The sequence below is a fragment of the Agelaius phoeniceus genome, chromosome 1 (assembly GCF_051311805.1).
Source record: "Agelaius phoeniceus isolate bAgePho1 chromosome 1, bAgePho1.hap1, whole genome shotgun sequence".
In the NCBI taxonomy this organism is placed as follows: domain Eukaryota; kingdom Metazoa; phylum Chordata; class Aves; order Passeriformes; family Icteridae; genus Agelaius; species Agelaius phoeniceus.
This window is the reverse complement of record NC_135265.1, coordinates 4,451,805-4,468,681: the sequence shown is the minus strand read 5'-3', so window position 1 is coordinate 4,468,681 and position 16,877 is coordinate 4,451,805. Positions and strand designations below refer to the sequence as shown.

General features: G+C 48.2%; 1 long non-coding RNA gene across 1 annotated transcript in view; it reads left to right on the top strand.

The window, feature by feature from the left end:
- Positions 1–672: 672 nt before the first annotated feature.
- The window catches only part of LOC143695378 (uncharacterized), a 59,164-nt gene continuing 42,959 nt past the window's right edge, over positions 673–16,877 (top strand). Inside the window, exon 1 of the long non-coding RNA XR_013184513.1 lies at positions 673–915. This is a non-coding gene — a long non-coding RNA (uncharacterized LOC143695378). The remainder of the gene's footprint in view (positions 916–16,877) is intronic.

Below are 16,877 nucleotides of genomic sequence, written 5' to 3'. Positions count from 1 at the left end.
CTCAAGGAGAAACTGTGGCTGCTCTGCCAAAACCTGGGCCCCAAACCTGGACATTCTCCATGCAAAGGACGTGGCTCAACACCTTGGTGAGGGTGAATCTACAGGTGGTGGAAATGAAGGGGGAATGTGGGGTCTCCAAGGCAGGAGTGGGAGGCAGCAGCTGTGCAAATAGCAGTGAGCTGGTGAGTGAAAAGGAGAAGGGGTGGCTGTAGTCACCCTGTTTTGGGGAAGGATGAGGTTCCTGGGGAGTCTGGGGATGTCTTTACCCCTCTCTGTGATAGGTGGTTGCCCCATAATTTTAAACAATGAATTATTTGCTCTTGAAAACTTGACCTTTTAGCCCTCAATTCTTTGAAATCAACAGGAAGACTGTGGCACTATCTCACAACACCCAGTGCTTGAGGTGACGCCTTTCACCAGACATCTGAGGTTTTAATCACTTTTGGTTATTCCTCATAATTTCAGTTAATAAATCCAGGGTGGTTACAGCGATGATTCATGCAGGATGCATCCTGTTTCTTCTCTCCCACATCTCTCTGGCAGAAAGCTGCTATGGATTAGGAACCTTGCCCTTCATTTTTGGAAATTGCTCTCCCACTATAGACTCCAAATGAGAATTGCTGTGGTATTTCACTGTGTGCTATTTCAGAGCGCTGGCTCCTTTGATGCAGTCATCATCTATATGGAAAAGAGGTGTGTGCATGAATCAATGGTATAGTTCAGCTGCATCTGCATTAGAAAGGCATAAAAATGAATGAAATGCAGGAACTGAAATGTGCTCTCCCAGGATGCTGTGCTAAATCTGCACTTCAGAAACATGCCAAGGCGCGGGCTGCAGAGCCAGGAGGGTCCTGCAATTTCACACCACACTTCCTACATTTCCATTTTCACCTCTGCTGACTGGAGCATCTCAAGGTTTGTCTGAGTTCCCTGGGAGTTGCATGATATGTCTTTCATCTGCTATTTAAAAGAGTGTTTTCTTGGTTTTTGTTTTTAGGGTTTTTGGGTTTTTTTTTTAATGGCTGGTTTTCTATTTTCCTTTTCTTTTGTCACTGCCCACTTCTAGAAAATGCTGGTGGTTTTCAGTTTCTGGAGGAAGGCTGCTCTTCTCTATGAAAGAGGCAGCAGAGCAAACTGTGCCAAATCAACTTAATACAAAATGATTGGTGCATGCAGCTTTAGACATCTTAAGAGGGCCCTTTGCAGGAGCAGGACCAATTTTCTGCTTTGAGTCTGCTCATCTCACCAGATGGGGTGGCAGAGCCACGCATCCCAAACCCTCTTCTGCTTCTCTATTTGATCAATTAATAATCACAGCAGTTAAAGGACGAAGCCAGAAGCCCTGAGAGGAGCAGATAATCTGAGCTGCCTTCCTTGTCCTTCAGTAACAGTGAGGGGGAAAGGAAATAACCTTACTTTTACCCAGCCTAGCCCCATCTCCTGTTGCTCCTCACATGAAGGCAGGCTGCATCTCACTGGGAGAGGGGACCACAGTACTCACAGCAAGCACTGCTGGGGAGTTTGTCTCTCTCTGGGATGTTCAAAACCCTGCTTGTAACAGTGGAGAGCAATGGGAACTGCTGGAACACGATTAATTTAATCCCAAAACTGACATGTCAATTAGGTCCCCTCAGGGACTGCCATTTTCTCACCCCTGGCTCTGAAGAGAGCCTGGGCATAGAGAACTGTGAAAATCCTGGGTGAGGTGAGTCTCATCCCTTAACTGGAGGGATCTGGACACGTTCTGCAGTTTCCTCTGTGGGCTGTGGGAAGGGAACAAACCCAAAGAAGAGGCCATTGGGCTTCATCAATAAAGGAGGGTACAGGGGAGCTGGAGAGGGGCTTTTGACAAGAGCATGAAGAGACAGGACAAGGGACAAAGCCTTTAAACTGGCAGAGGGGATGTTTAGATGAGATGTCAGGTGGAAATCTGTCCCTAGGAGGGTGGGGAGGTGTCACAGACACATTTTATGAAAAATCCTTTCCTTAGGATTTTTTCTCCTGAGAAGCTGAGAGGCCTCAGGAACAAAATGTAAGCAATGGTTATCTGCTGCTGTGGAATGCAACAGGTGCAACTGTGATTGGCTCATGTGGTTGTTTCTAATTAATGGCCAATCACAGCCCAGCTGTCTGGACTGTCTGGATCAGCCACAAGCCTTTGTTATCATTCCTTTTCTATTCTTAGCCAGCCTTCTGATGAAATCCTTTCTTCTATTCTTTTCGTATAGTTTTAATATAATATATGTCATAAAATAATAAATCAGCCTTCTGAAACATGGAGTCAACATTCTCATCCCTTCTCTCATCCTAAGACCCCTGTGAACACCACCACAGGGAGGCCCTGGCCCAGGGTGCCCAGAGCAGCTGTGGCTGCCCCTGGATCCCTGGCAGTGCCCAAGGCCAGGCTGGATGAGGCTTGGAGCACCCTGGGATGGTGGAAGGTGTCCCTGCCATGGCAGGGAGTGGAATGAAATGATCTTTAAGGTCCCTTCCACCTCAAACCAAGGATTTTATGATCATTGCTCCCTTGATCTCCTGATGAGCTGACAAATACTGGGGACAGAAGATGCTGTTTTGGGCACACGTTTGCATTCCAAACCAAGCTTTAATGGCTGAGTGCCTCTTTGCCCTGGTGCTTTCATGCTATGAGGAATGGGAACATCCTCACTGCAGTTTAAGAAGCACAAAGCATTTCTCTTTTTTGTTGTCAGAGAACAGAAGAGAACAGGTAGAAGAGGAAACGAGCAGCCAGCTCTATCCAATATTAACAGCTCTGCTCTGCAGCTCAGGAGACATGTTCAAGCAGGTTTATCTCCCCCAAAAAACTGGCAGGTTGAGTGAAAACACTTGGTAGAAGGGTGACCCCAGGGAGGATGAGATACCTTCTGCATAATTATCTGCAGCCAGGGTTTGGCTCTGCTGTGGCAGATGTTAATCTTTCACACCCACCGTGGAGCAGCCAGAGAACAGCCCTTGTGGTGAAATACATGAACGGGAGGCAGAGGAATGCAATGTTCCTCTTGTTTTGCATGGTTCAGGATCAAATGCAGCCAGCACTGGGAGCACCCATCACAGGAGGGAGCTGTGCCTTATCACCAGTTTCATCCTGCTGGCAATCCCAGCACCCCCAGCCTCACAGCTGGAACTCCTATCACACCATCTCTGCCCTCAGGATCGTGTAACTGAAAGGTGAAGAGGAAGGAAAAAAGAAAAAAAAGGAAAAAAAAAAAAAAAAAAGAAAAGCTTGAAATGCTAGGAGAGCTCTGAGCTTTGATTCAGCAAAGGCTTTGAGGATGTGTCTCATTTAAATGAGCCCTGAAATTGACTCCCATCAATAAGCCTTAAGAAGATTTTTATGAAAATAAACCATGACTGTTTCTCCCCTCAGAAAAAGACAACAAACTAGAGCCAAGTCCAAAGTTATGAAAATAACCCCCAATAATTTACAGCCTAATCAGCTGTGGGAGATACTACTGGTTTCCACAGGAAAGGCTGTTATCTACCAGGATCAATAACCACCTTGTAGTAAAGCCTCAAGGTGCTGGCAGGGGCAACCACAATATTCCCTGCAATTGTTGCTCAGCTCCTGTTTATGGGAGTGTGCTCACAAAAACCAGCTGCAGGAACAAATTCAGAGCTGGCCTAACCTGACACAGAGTTTTTGGGAGAGGCACCCACTCCTGCTGAGCCTGAACTCTCAGGAAGAAAAAAAAACAACAAAACACTTAGGAAAACATTTTTTTCCCACAAAAATCCTTCTGATTTATGGGGGAATTGGGTGATCCTGGGTTGAGCACAAATTTGAGATTCACTATCAGTGACATAGTTGCAACTTTCATTTCCTTGGATGCTGCTGACTGCACCTTGTGCTAAAAAATCCCTTTTCATGTCACCCTTAGCCTTGGTCTTCATCCTGGGACTTACAGGGGCCTTAAAGAGATAAAGAATGGACACCTATAGCTGTAATGAAAGAAATGAGGTGAAAATACCACCTTGCCTTTGTGAGGAACACCTGGCACTGGGAAATGCAGCAACCAGGGCTCAGCTATCACCCTGTGACTCTTTACACTGTGGGAATTGTGCCCTTGAACCTGAGGCAGCAGGCTAAGAAGGGAGGGAGAGGGGCTCTGACCCAAGGTTTGATAAAGCACTGCCTGGTTGGAGTCTCACAAATCCAGCCAGGAAGCAGAGTGAGGGGATTGTCCCAGTCTGCTCTGTCCTTGTGAGGCCCCACCTGCAGTGCTGTGTCCAGCTCTGGGGCCCTGTCTTGGTTTGGAAAGACAGGAGTCTGCTCAGGAAGGCAGGAGCCTCCCCTGAAATGGAGAATGTAAACCCTCCCCACCCCTCTGAATTGCTATGAATTCTAAATTAAGGGGCTCTCAGGCAAAAAATATGGGAGCAGGAAATAACAGTTCTGTAATAGGGAAGAAAAATAAAAAGATAAAATAAACAATGCAGTACACATGAACAACACTGACAGAGTCAGAACCCAGCCTGACACCCTGTGGGTCAGGCTGTTGGCAGCAGAACCATTGGAATTGTGGCTCAGCCCTCCTGCAGTGTCAGGGGTGGCTCTGCTGGAGCAGGGATTCTGTAGAAAGGTGCAGTCTCTGCCTCTGAAGATCCAGTGGGAGAAGAGGCAGCTGCTGTTCCTCTGGGGAATCCAGTGGAGAAGCTGTGCTGGTGTTCCAGAATCTCAGATTGTATCCAGGTAGGAATGCTTGGCTCCTCCCCCTGGGCTCCCATCTGCCAATGGGATGCTGTAGTTCTTATCAGCCATGCAGGGACATTCAATGGCTGTTATCAGCAGGTGTCCCCTCAGTTGTGGAAGAGATAAGGCAAAGTGCCCACTGAACAGAAGACAGCTGCCATACAGATGGTGAATAGAATACAACTTGCTTGGCAATCCAGGACAGGCCCTCAACACAAAAAGGACACAGAGCTGTTGGAACAGAGTCCAGAGGAGGCCACAGAGATGCTGCAGGGCTGGAACATCTCTGGAGCCAGGCTGGGAGAGCTGGGGGTGCTCACCTGGAGAGGAGAAGGCTCCAGGGAGAGCTCAGAGCCCCTTCCAGGGCCTAAAGGGGCTCCAGGAGAGCTGGAGAGGGAATTGGGACAATGAGGAAAGACTGAAAGGGCAAGTTTAAATTAGATATTAAAAATAAATTCTCTTTGAGGGTGGCAAGGCCCTGGCACAGGTTGCCCAGAGAAGCTGTGGCTGCCTTGAACACTTGTTCAAGGTTGGAAGGGGTTTGGAGCAACCTAATCTAGAGGATTAAACCCCACATGGCAGGGGTTTTGGAAGTGGATGATCATTAAGGTGGCTTAAACCCCAACCCGTTCTGTGACTCCCTGATTTAAGGTGTGCACAGGCAACCACAGCTCTTGGCTGGGTCAGTGTCACCTGCAGGGGGGACATCAGTGCTCAGTGCCCTTCCAGGGCATGGGTGACATCACAAGAGCAGTTCTGTGACCTGCAGAAAGCCTTCACCCAGGTCCCTCCTGGTCTGTGGGCTGCTGACCCAACATTTTTTCCCCTCTGAGCACTGGCCATAACCTCTGTTTGCTGGTGGCCAGGGCATTTCCCTGCTCCCTGCCAGCCCTGCCTCTTGTTTTCAGCTTTCCTGCAGGCAGAGGAGCCTGAGAGCTTTCCCTCCCTCCCCTTTCCCTTCTCCCACAAAATCAGGCACAGGGATAGGGGAGATCTCACCAGCTCATCCCTCCCTTGCAGAGGGAGGGAGGGAGGAAGGGAGGAAGGGAGGGAGGGAGGGAGGAAGGGAGGGAGGAAGGGAGGGAGGGAGGGAGGGAGGGAGGGAGGAAGGAAGGAAGGAAGGAAGGAAGGAAGGAAGGAAGGAAGGAAGGAAGGAAGGAAGGAAGGAAGGAAGGAAGGAAGGAAGGAAGGAAGGAAGGAAGGAAGGAAGGAAGGAAGGAAGGAAGGAAGGAAGGAAGGAAGGAAGGAAGGAAGGAAGGAAGGAAGGAAGGAAGGAAGGAAGGAAGGAAGGAAGGAAGGAAGGAAGGAAGGAAGGAAGGAAGGAAGGAAGGAAGGAAGGAAGGAAGGAAGGGCCTTGTGCTGTCCTCGTGCCCTCTGGTGCTATTTTGATTTTTGCCTCTCCTAAATCTGTCCCCAGGGCTCAGGGTGGCTGTAGCAGCCCCAGGGCTTGGCACAGGGCTCTGTTTTAAGGTTGCCAGGGTGGCTGCCATGGCAGCATTTAAAAATGGCACAGGCTGTCATTTAATGCCAGCTGGGCAGGGATTGCAGCGAGGGTCAGTCAGTGACCCAAAGTGACCCATCACAGACTGACAGCCCTTCACAGCAGGATTGCCCTGGGAACTGGCTGGGAAGGGGGATTCACCCTGAATCCACAGGCAGCTGAGCATTCTGGATGAGTTTTTGAGGAGTTTCTATGAGAAGGACTAAAAGTTTAGGCCAAGCACTGCTGTGACTGAAACTGGTCTGGAGGAAAAGGGAGTTTTATCTTACAGCAGAAAAACCTGCTTTAATTACACATACATGGGAAGGAGGGAAGGCAGAGCTGGTGATAAGAGACCTGCAGCAGCCCCAACAGAATTAGCTTAATTTCTCCTGTGCCCTTAATTATCTTAGAGGAGGAAGGTCTGGAGGGATAGAAATGGTTGGGGAGGGGAAGGGAAAGTGGCTTGCAAGGCTCTCCAGACTTCCCCAGCTCCCTGGTTCCTGCAGCCATCACCCCAGGGATGGTGCTGTCACTGCCAGGGACCATCCTCCAGGACAAGGGATGCCTACAAGGACCTGCAGGGTCACCTTGGGGTGCAGCTGAGTTTGGTGTGCTCAGAGAGGGGCTTTGCACCTCTGCAAAAGCCATGGACATAATTTTGGTAGTACACACATCTAGCAAAGGGCAGGTGTTGGGATCTTTAACTTGTCACAGTGACCCTGAGATGTGTTAGAAAGTCTCTCTTCCCAGCCCAGCGGTCGAAGAAGGAGTCAGAGCTCTGCATTTCTCTGTCTCAAGGTTGTTCATTGTTTCTTATCTATAAAATTTTTCTCCTGCCCTGCCGAGGTCCATCCAGCAGGACAGTTCCAGTTCCAGGCACTCTGCCTGCCCCCAGGGCGGTGTTATGTCTTTATACTAAAAACTACATATACAATGTTTCCAATCACTTCCCAATACCTATCACCTATGTTAGACAGTGAGCTTCTACTCTAAACCAATCTAAAAGTGCCAACATCACAGCAGAACATGGAGCCAAGAAGAAGAAGGAGAAAGGCTGGACACGCCCAGATTCCTCCATCTTGCCTCCTGAACCCCCATAACAGAAACCCTAAAATCTATTTTTCCACCCTGTGATAACCTCACTATTATCCTACCTAAACAGTTGTGGCTTGCTGATCTTCATCTAAGGTTGGTAATTTGCTCCATGGGTCATAATCAAACCCACAGGTGTTTTGGGCTGGACAGGGCTTGGAGCAGCCTGGGATAGTGGCAGGTGTCCATGCCCTTCCTAAGGTGGGCGATCTTTAAGGTCCCTTCCAACCCAAATCATTCAATGACTCTATGAATAATAAATCACCAGCACTTTAACAGCTTGGTGGGATTTGTACATCTGCATGATTGCAAATTGTTCACTCTGAGGCTGTACCAGCAGGCCCAGTCCCAGGCTGTGGCTGTGGGAAGAGGACAGGGAACACAGCTGCCAAGGCACAGGGTGGTGGTGCTGCTGTCCCCTCTGCCCTCTCATGACACTGATGTCCAGGGATGAGGAATCTAGAACTGTTTTTCCATTTGAGGCCAAATTTAATCCTACCTATCTGCTCTCTCTGCCTTGCTCTCCCTGCAGCAGGGACCACGCCCTCACCCAGTTTTTCCACTTGAGTCCATTTGAGCTTTCCTGGGAGAGCCAAAACCACTGGGCTTTTCTGTAATTGCTTGAGGGCGAGGCTGTTTCTCCAGGCAGCACATGGGAGGCTCTGGGGGACACAGAGCTCTGTGTGTCCCTACCTTGGGGGTTTTGGTGACTCCTCCAGGCAGGAGGAAGATCCCATCACACAAGTGACCTCTTCTAAGATCAGTCATCCTCCACTCAGCAGATGCTGGGGCAGTGGGCGTGCTCATAAAGCAGTAGGAAATAAGGAAATGTGTGCCTGTAGAGGGAAATGTTCATTCAGTCACTGTAGTGTTAGTCATGGCCATGGTGGGGGCCTGGTCTGCATCCCTGGAACCTCCTGGGCTTGCACAGGGGCCAGCACAGACAGGGGACACCCCCAGCACAGGGGATTGTGAGTATCCACTGGGCCGGGTGCAGGGAGAAGAGCCGTGGTGTTGTTTATGGATACAGAGGTTAAAATTAAAAGGGTAGAAAATCATCAGACATGATAAACAAGTCCTGCTGCCATATCTCTGGAGAGTGTCTGTATCTGCATCCTCCAACCCCTTGTTAGGTACTGATAACCTCCTTCCCAGATGGAGGTGCCAGATTTACCCTCCCAGAGAACCCAGACCATTTGTCTGAGTCATAAAATCACAGAAGCACAGAAGAATTTGGGTAGAAGGGACCTTAAAGCTCATCCAGTCCCACCTCCTGCCATGGGCAGGGACACCTTCCACTGTCCCAGGCTGCTCCAAGCCCCATCCAGCCTGGCCTTGGGCACTTCCAGGGATCCAGGGCAGCCACAGCTTCTCTGGGCACCCTGTGCCAGGGCCCATCACCCTACAGGATTCCATGGGATAAGGAGAAGTGGCTTCCAAGTGAAGAAGTTTTTTATCCCAAGGGTGGTGAAGGACTGGCACAGGCTCCTCAGAGAGGTGGTGGCTGCCCCATTCCTGTAAATATTTGATGTCTGGTGCTTGGATGGGGCTCTGAGCAACCTGACCTCATTGGAAATGCCCCTGCTCATTGCAGCTGGGCTGGACTGGATGGCCTTTGAAGGTCCCTTCCAACCCAAACTATTCTATGACTCCGTGACTCTAGGATTCTATGGTCCCATGATAATAATTCTGATCATTCTGATTCCTTGATTCTCTGATTACACAACTCCATGACACTCTGATTCTATGACTTTATGGCTCTTTGATTCCCTGATTCCAGACCCTGAGCCCCCCAGCCCCACCGGCTGCTCCCACCCCAGCACCTGCTCTGCTCAGTGCCCCAAGGGTGGGAATGTCCACGAGGGGAGGGGAACAGCCCTGCCCACTCCTCTAGACAAGAAATTCAAGAGTTTTTTCTTCCAGACCACCCAGGAAATAAGTGGCAGAGCAAGATCAGGATTTGGGTTCCCAGCTCCATCTTCCAGCCCCAGGCTTACACCATGAAACAAAAAAAAAAACCCAAAACCCCTAAAACTAAAAATGTCTGCAAACCACACAGTCTCCTGCTAAAAGATTTGAAGAGATTAAATTATGTTAAACTCTTAATCCTTCAGCCTTTTCCAAAGGCCCAGCTCCACTAAAAATCAGAAATGCAAAGCTTAACATCAGGCTGTAAGAAAAACAAACTACAGTGATGGTTTATTTTAACCCACAAAACTGCAAGAACAAGTAATTGCCCTAAACCTACAGCATTCTTGGGAAGAGAGCTGTATATAAAATAGGTTCCTTATGACTTTTTGGGCCAGCTTTGTAAATTTCCTTTTGGAATTTCTGACACAGAAAGGAAAAGGAGTCCTTTAACTGTATCTGTGAGAAGATGGTATGACTTTAAATTTCCAGAGTGGAAGCGTGAAAATAAAAACTTCTATGTGAGCTGATAAAGCTTTAACTTTGCATATCTATCTTGATTCTCTCTGTGAGAACATCCATAAAATCCTTACAGCTGGGGAAGGATGGGCCTTTAAATAAAAATGCTGAAAAAAATCCTTAGTGAAGGAGAGAGTACAGCCTCTTTAATCATTGAATTTTGTTTATTGCAACAGATTATGGATCTGAGAGGAAAAGAATTCAATAAATAATTATGGCTTTAAGATATAACAGGATAGCCATTATGAAAAACATAGAAGTTTGCTGTTTATAGGGGAAGTTGTCTTAAAATTGCTGTGCCCGGGTTTTCAGAGATGGGAACCCCATGAAATACAATGGAGCTCACTGCAGGAGCAGAGGGAAAGAGGGAATTGTGAAACATGAGGGGGCAATTTGTTATTGTGATTTTATGGAGACAGACTCTTTTAGGGCCTTAGCTGAGGCTCCAGTCCAAGTCAACATCCTGCAAGAACCTAAATTCTTCTGGCACTCAAGGTGATGAGCCATGAAGTGGGAAGGCAACTTCTCCCCTTGTTTGCACCAGCATAAATCAGGAACAGCTCTGTTGGTGTCCAGGGTCTTGAGGGCTTCCTCCAGAAGCAAAGGATCAGCCATGGACTGTGGTGGTGCTTTCAGCTTTATGGGAATGTTTCAAAATGTGTGCTTTATTGTACTGCAGCAGAACATCTCATGACTGAAAAGAATAATTTTAATAATGGGGGAAAAAATTATGAGTTTGAGTCAACAAAAAGACAGCCTGCATGGGGACTGTGAAGGCAAAATGACTGTTCAGAATTATTCTTCACTCACACAACTGAAACAAAGGGGGAGTTGCTCAGGTGATGGTGGGACTAAATCATTGTAAGAAACCATCAGGCCTGAGATTTCATTCCTCACAGCCTCAAAACCCACTGTCTCCCACGGGCTGGATTGTGCTTGTATAAGACTTTCCTTCTTGGCTTTTGGTGGTGATTTATGTTTCCTTGCAGTGTGTTATTTAGCCATAAGTTATCCCTTTGTGCTGTAGCACATACCCTGGTAAGCAGCTAGACAAAGCAGGAACCTTTTGGGTTTTTTGTCTGTAGTGACTGGAATGAGGCTTTTCTCCATATTTCCTAAAATTTATTGGGGGCTGATAAAAGGAAGATTTCCAAGTCCTTATGCTCAGAGAGAAACAGGAACATAAATTCCTGGTCCTGGGAATAAGGACTTAGTACAAAGAGGCCACTTTGTGGGTATTAAAGGAATCCACCCCCTGTTCTCCAGAATGAACCTCAGAAATAAAAAAGGAAATATTCTGTGGTTTTATTGACACATTACACCATGCTGCTTCACACTTGATTGCTGCACTTGTTCATCACCAAGGTCTCCAAACCAGATCCTGATTCTTCAGCATCCAACGGCTGAGTTCACAATGCAAGCAGAAAAGGAGAGTTACAGAATCATGGAATGGTTTGGGTTGGAAGGGACTTTAAAAATCATCTAATTCCACTCTCCTGCCATGGGCAGGGGCACCTCCCACTATCCCAGGGTGCTCCAAGCCCCATCCAGCCTGGCCTTGGACTCTGCCAGGGATCCAGGGGCAGCCACAGCTGCTCTGGGCACCCTGTGCCAGGGCCTCAGCACCCTCACAGGGAAGAGTTTATTCCTAATATCCAACCTAAATCTCCCCTCTTTCAGTTTAAAGTCATTACCCTTGTCCTATCCCTACATGCCCTTGATTTGGGTTGAAGGAAATCTCTGGGGGTCACCTTGCCCAAATCCTGCTCCAAGCAGGGCTGTGGCAGTGGCAGCTCTGAGGTTACTCTGAGGTTACTCTGAAACTGCTCAGCCAGCTGACAAGGGTGTCTGTAATTCCCACGACTATTTTTTTATTGTTTAAATCATCTGAGGATTAAGAAATAACTTATCTTTTAATTAAGAATCAGTTTCGTTTCAGATTGCAGCATAATTTAATTTATTCAGAGCGTTTCTGGAGTTGATTGACACCAAGCCATGCACAATGGGGCTTTCTGTCTTGGTGCATTCCCCAGTCTCCTCCACTCTGTGGTCTGGGCAGCCCAGATAGCACAGATACATGAAGGAGGAGATCAGCAGTGCCTCGAGGCTGCTCCTTGCACCCTGAAGTCACATTGACTTCAAAGGAATTGGATGGGTTGCTGCAAGCTGAGGAACTTCACTAAAGGACACCTGGAGTCAGCAGAGCATGAAGAACATCCACACATGTTGGTTCATGGCCCTTCTGGCTCTAGTCCTGTGTCCACCCAGGGCTCAAGAGCCAAGGAGCTGAGCAGAGGATCAAGAGCTCAGAGCAGAGTGTGAGAGCAGGGAAAACACACAGTGGTAAAACACACTCAGGGAAAACACACCCTGCCTTGAGCAACACTCACTTTGTGGCTCTTGGACTTCCAGAAGTGCTGTCCCTGCATTTAACAGCCCTACAGGAATTTCTCCCCCCATGACTTAGCTGAATATTGTTTCCAAAACCTGTAAATGTTCTGCACTCACTCCGTGATCAAAACCTGCTGCCACCTCACAGAGGGGGAAGGAGATTGAGGGATGGATGTGGGAGCTGAGGTCAGTGCAGGCTGCAGAGTCAAATCTGTCAGCACAGGGTGGCAAGCAGGTCATTCCCTCCCACTGGAAAACAGTGAGCAGGAATTGCTGCAGAAATCAGTGAGGACAGGAGCCAACACTGAGCAGCTCAGGAAGGTGAGGACCCAGGAGACAGCACATTCAAGGGTTTAGGTGGTGTGACCCCAGATTTATGCTGGCAGCAGGGAAACCCAGTGCTGAAGAGCTACAAAGTCATGGAATCAGATCTCACTTTTCAGCAGGAGCTGGAGGATTTCATTCTGTCCTAAGTAAACCAAGTTCCCATGCAATGTGAAGAGAGTGACCTGGTGATGCCCTGGCACAGGTGCCCAGAGAAGCTGTGGCTGCCCTTGAATCCCTGAAAGTGCCCAAGGCCAGGCTGGACAGGGCTTGGAGCAAGCTGGGATGGTGGAAGGTGTCCCTGCCCATGGCAGGGGGTGGAACAGAATGATCTTCAACGTCCATTCCAACCCAAACCGTGCTGTGACTGATAAAATGCTTGGGGGCCTTCCCTTTTGCATGTTAGTTACAGTAGGCTCAATTCAGGCTTAAACTCCAGATTTGGCATCATGCATGGGGGGTCCATACACAAACAAAGAGATCTCTTGTTGCTGTGGTACCCTGGAGTCTCTCTCCTGATCTCCCACCAAAACTCCAGGATGCTGGAGATGTTCTGCAGCCCTTGCATTGAGCTGGTAGGGATATTGCAGATCCCTGGTGGCATCTCACCTGCAGCACTCTGTGTGAGCAGCAAAATCAAGCCCCAAATCTGAGGAGAGGATTTGCACAGGAGCAGCAGGGTTTGATCTCACCACTCTGGTGGCTGCTGGTTGCTTTGGATCCTCTGTCTCACCCAGGTGTGAGGCAAAATGTCTCAGGGCCTCTCGCTGGTCACAGTGACCCTGAGAAATGTTGGAAAGTCTCTTTTCCCAGCCTGGCACTCGAGGAAGGAGTCAGAGCTCTTCAGTTCTCAGTCTCAAGGTTGTTCATTGTTTCTTATCTATAAAATTCTTTCTCCTGACCTGCCAAGGTCTCTCTAGCAGGTCAGACAGAGGCACACTGATGCCCTCAGGGCTGTGTTATCTTTTTATACTAAAAACTACCTGTACAATGTTTACAGTTACTTTCCAATACCTATCACCTATGTTAGACAGTGAGCTTCTACTTTAAGCCAATCTAAAAGTGCCAACATCACCCAGAAGATGGAGGCCAAGAAGAAGAAGGAGAAAGGCTGGACATGCCCAGATTCCTCCATCTTGCCTCCTGAACCCCCATTCTAAAAACCCCAAAAATCTACTTTTTCACCCCATGATAAATTCACTGTCATTCTACTTAAACTGTTGTGGCTTGCAGATCTTCACCCAAGGTTGGTAATTTGCTCTATGGGTCATAATCAAACCCACAGGTGTTTTGGGCTCTGTGTCAGGTCTCTGAGCCCCCTGGCAGGGGTCCTGGCAGTCCAGGACAGCCAGAGGGATGTCCTGGGTTCTGACAGTAAAAAGTGCATGTTCCTGGCTGTTTGCATGGAGTGAACTCCTTTATTCACCACAACCTTGTGGAAGGATTGCTGTCTGTGCAGCAGCCTGGGCACACCTGCTCCCCATGGGATGCACACAGGCTGGGGATGCTGCAGTGGCTCCAGCTGTGGGCCTTCAACATCTGTCTCTTCACACATTTGTCTATCTCACCTTAATTTTTTTTTATTTTGTATGACTTCACACATCAAGACAGAGTGATGAGGTGATGCTGTGGTGAATCTAAGCACACTGGTTTTAACCCAAATAATTTCTTAATTCCTTTATTAATGTTTAATATTTTATATTAAATTCTACTAATTATTTTGACTTTTTAATAATTTTTAACCCTGAAGCAAATGGACAGGTCTTGGTGGGGATGAGGATCTCTTTCAGTGCTGGTATCACTTTATATGAGCTGCAAGTGCTTTGATGGCCTGATTTAAACCATTAACACCATTAAGCATTTAATTAAGAAAGTGAATAATTAATTATATATGTTCATACAATAGTAGTCATGATAATACTATTGCTAATGAGCAATAATTAACGAGGGGTTGTATTTGGAGAGGCAGTAGCAGGACTGACACCACTGGGATCAGGAATGTGCTCTGGGAATGGTCACAGGCACTGATCAGTCCTGGCTGTCCCTGAGGAGGGAACAGGGAAACCTTCCTGGCACTGCATCCAGCCTTTCCTCACTTTCCCTACCTCAGCATCACCTTCAAGGACTGTGGAGCTGGGAGGGGCCCTGGTTTGGGCAGAGCAGGTGTTGGGAGCAGGAGGTGGAACTGGAATATTCCAGGGCTCCTGCACCTTCTCCTGCTATGCAGCTGGGTCTGTCTCCCTTTTCCCTATCCCTCACCAAGCTCCAACACACATCTGTGCTCCCCACAGCAGAGCTGACAGAAACTTAACAAGAAACACTCAAAACCCACCCTTACCCATTGTTGTGCACCTTGTGTTGGGCACTGCAATAACACATAAAAAATAAAATTAAAAAAAAAAAAAAAAAAAAAAAAAAAAAAAAAAAAAAAAAAAGCCAGTTCCCTCCCCAAGTACAGGAGTGGTGAGTGGTTGTCACCAGTCACTTATTGTCACTGTGTGTGTGCTAACACAAGCTGCTCCTCTCCGAGCCGAGTGCTATAAATAAGAATTAAATAATGGTAGCTGCAGTGGGGAAGATGATGGCAGTGTTATTGTGATAGATATCCATGCTGGACCCTTTGTGGGCTGTGGGATGAAATGTGTGCTTTCTACACAGTCAGGAACAGCCCAGAGAGTGTTTGGAAAATTCCAGGGGAAAAACTGATTTGATTTTTGGCCTTCCTCAGGGAGGAAACTCACAGGACATATTTTCCTGGCTGTGGGAGTAGGCTATGAGAGGGGTAACACGTTCTCCATACGTACGTCCCCGTCTCACTTTGCATCCTCAGGAATGCAAGGTTAGCAGGAAAATGCAGCTGGGAATCTGTAATGAAAAATTCTGCCGACTCTTCAAAGAGCATCTCTGATCTCTTTCACAGGCACGCTCATCTTGCACAGAGATGCTGCTGATGTGAGGGGCTCCAGCTCTGAGAGCTGCAGCACCACGCTCCAAATGGAGGAGAAGTGCTGGACCTGGGGGAAGAGGCTGTTGGGAGGGGGGAAATGTGGAGCTATGGGGTGCCAGTGGGACAGGGCAGGGCTGGGGTTGGTCACGGTATTTTGGGTGTTACACCTGAGTGACAGTCATGCCTGCCTCATCCATCCATCCATGGATCCATGGATCCATGGATCCATCCATCCATCCATCCATCCATCCATCATCCATCCATCCATCCATCCATCCATCCATCCATCCATCATCCATCCATCCATCCATCCATCCATCCATCCATCCATCCATCACTCATCCATCACTCATCCATCCATCATTCATCCATCCATGGATCTGTCCATCCATCCATCATCCATCCATCATCCATCCATCCATCATCCATCCATCCATCCATCATCCATCCATCATCCATCCATCCATCATCCATCCATCCACCCATCCATCCATCCATCCATCCATCCATCCATCATCCATCCATCCATCCATCCCTCCATTCATCCATCCATCCATCCATCTATCCCTCCATCCATCCATCATCCATCCATCCATCCATCCATCCATCCATCCATCCATCCATCCATCCATCATCCATTCATCCATCCATCCATCCATCCATCATCCATCCATCATCCATCCATCCATCATCCATCCATCATCCATCCATCATCCATCCATCCATCCATCCATCCATCCATCCATCCATCATCCATTCATCCATCCATCCATCCATCCATCCATCCCTCCATCCATCATCCATCCATCATCCATCCATCCATCCATCCATCCATCCATCCATCATCCATCCATCCATCATCCATCCATCCATCCATCATCCATCCATCATCCATCATCCATCCATCCATCCATCATCCATCCATCCATCCATCCATCCATCCATCCATCCATCCCTCCATCCATCCATCATCCATCCCTCCATCCATCCCTCCATCCATCCATCCATCATCCATCCATCCATCATCCATCCATCCATCCATCCATCCATCCATCCATCCACCCATCCATCCATCCATCATCCATCCATCCATCATCCATCCATCCATCCATCCATCCATCCATCCATCCATCCCTCCATCCACCCATCCATCCCTCCATCCATCCATCCATCCTTGCAGCCCCAGCATGGTGCAGAAACCTCTCCCCAGAGGTTCTCAGTGACCTGTGCTGTGCTTTTTAACCTCTGCCATTTGTTCTCTTCAATTCCTCTGAAGTTTCCTCCCTCTTCCACTATCCAGTGGCCAAGGTCGCTGCTCAGAACAGTCAGGATGGGAGAGGAGAAGGCAGGAACTGGCAAGATAAAGTATTTCCAAGGACTCCTCCCTACTCAGACCCTCTGTGTTAAATCAGCTGAGGTTTTTTTGCCCCTTCTCCTTTCCCCAGAGGCTGTCCCAGGCCAGCTCTGCTCTGGGAGTCAGAAACTTTCCTGTAACCACTCAG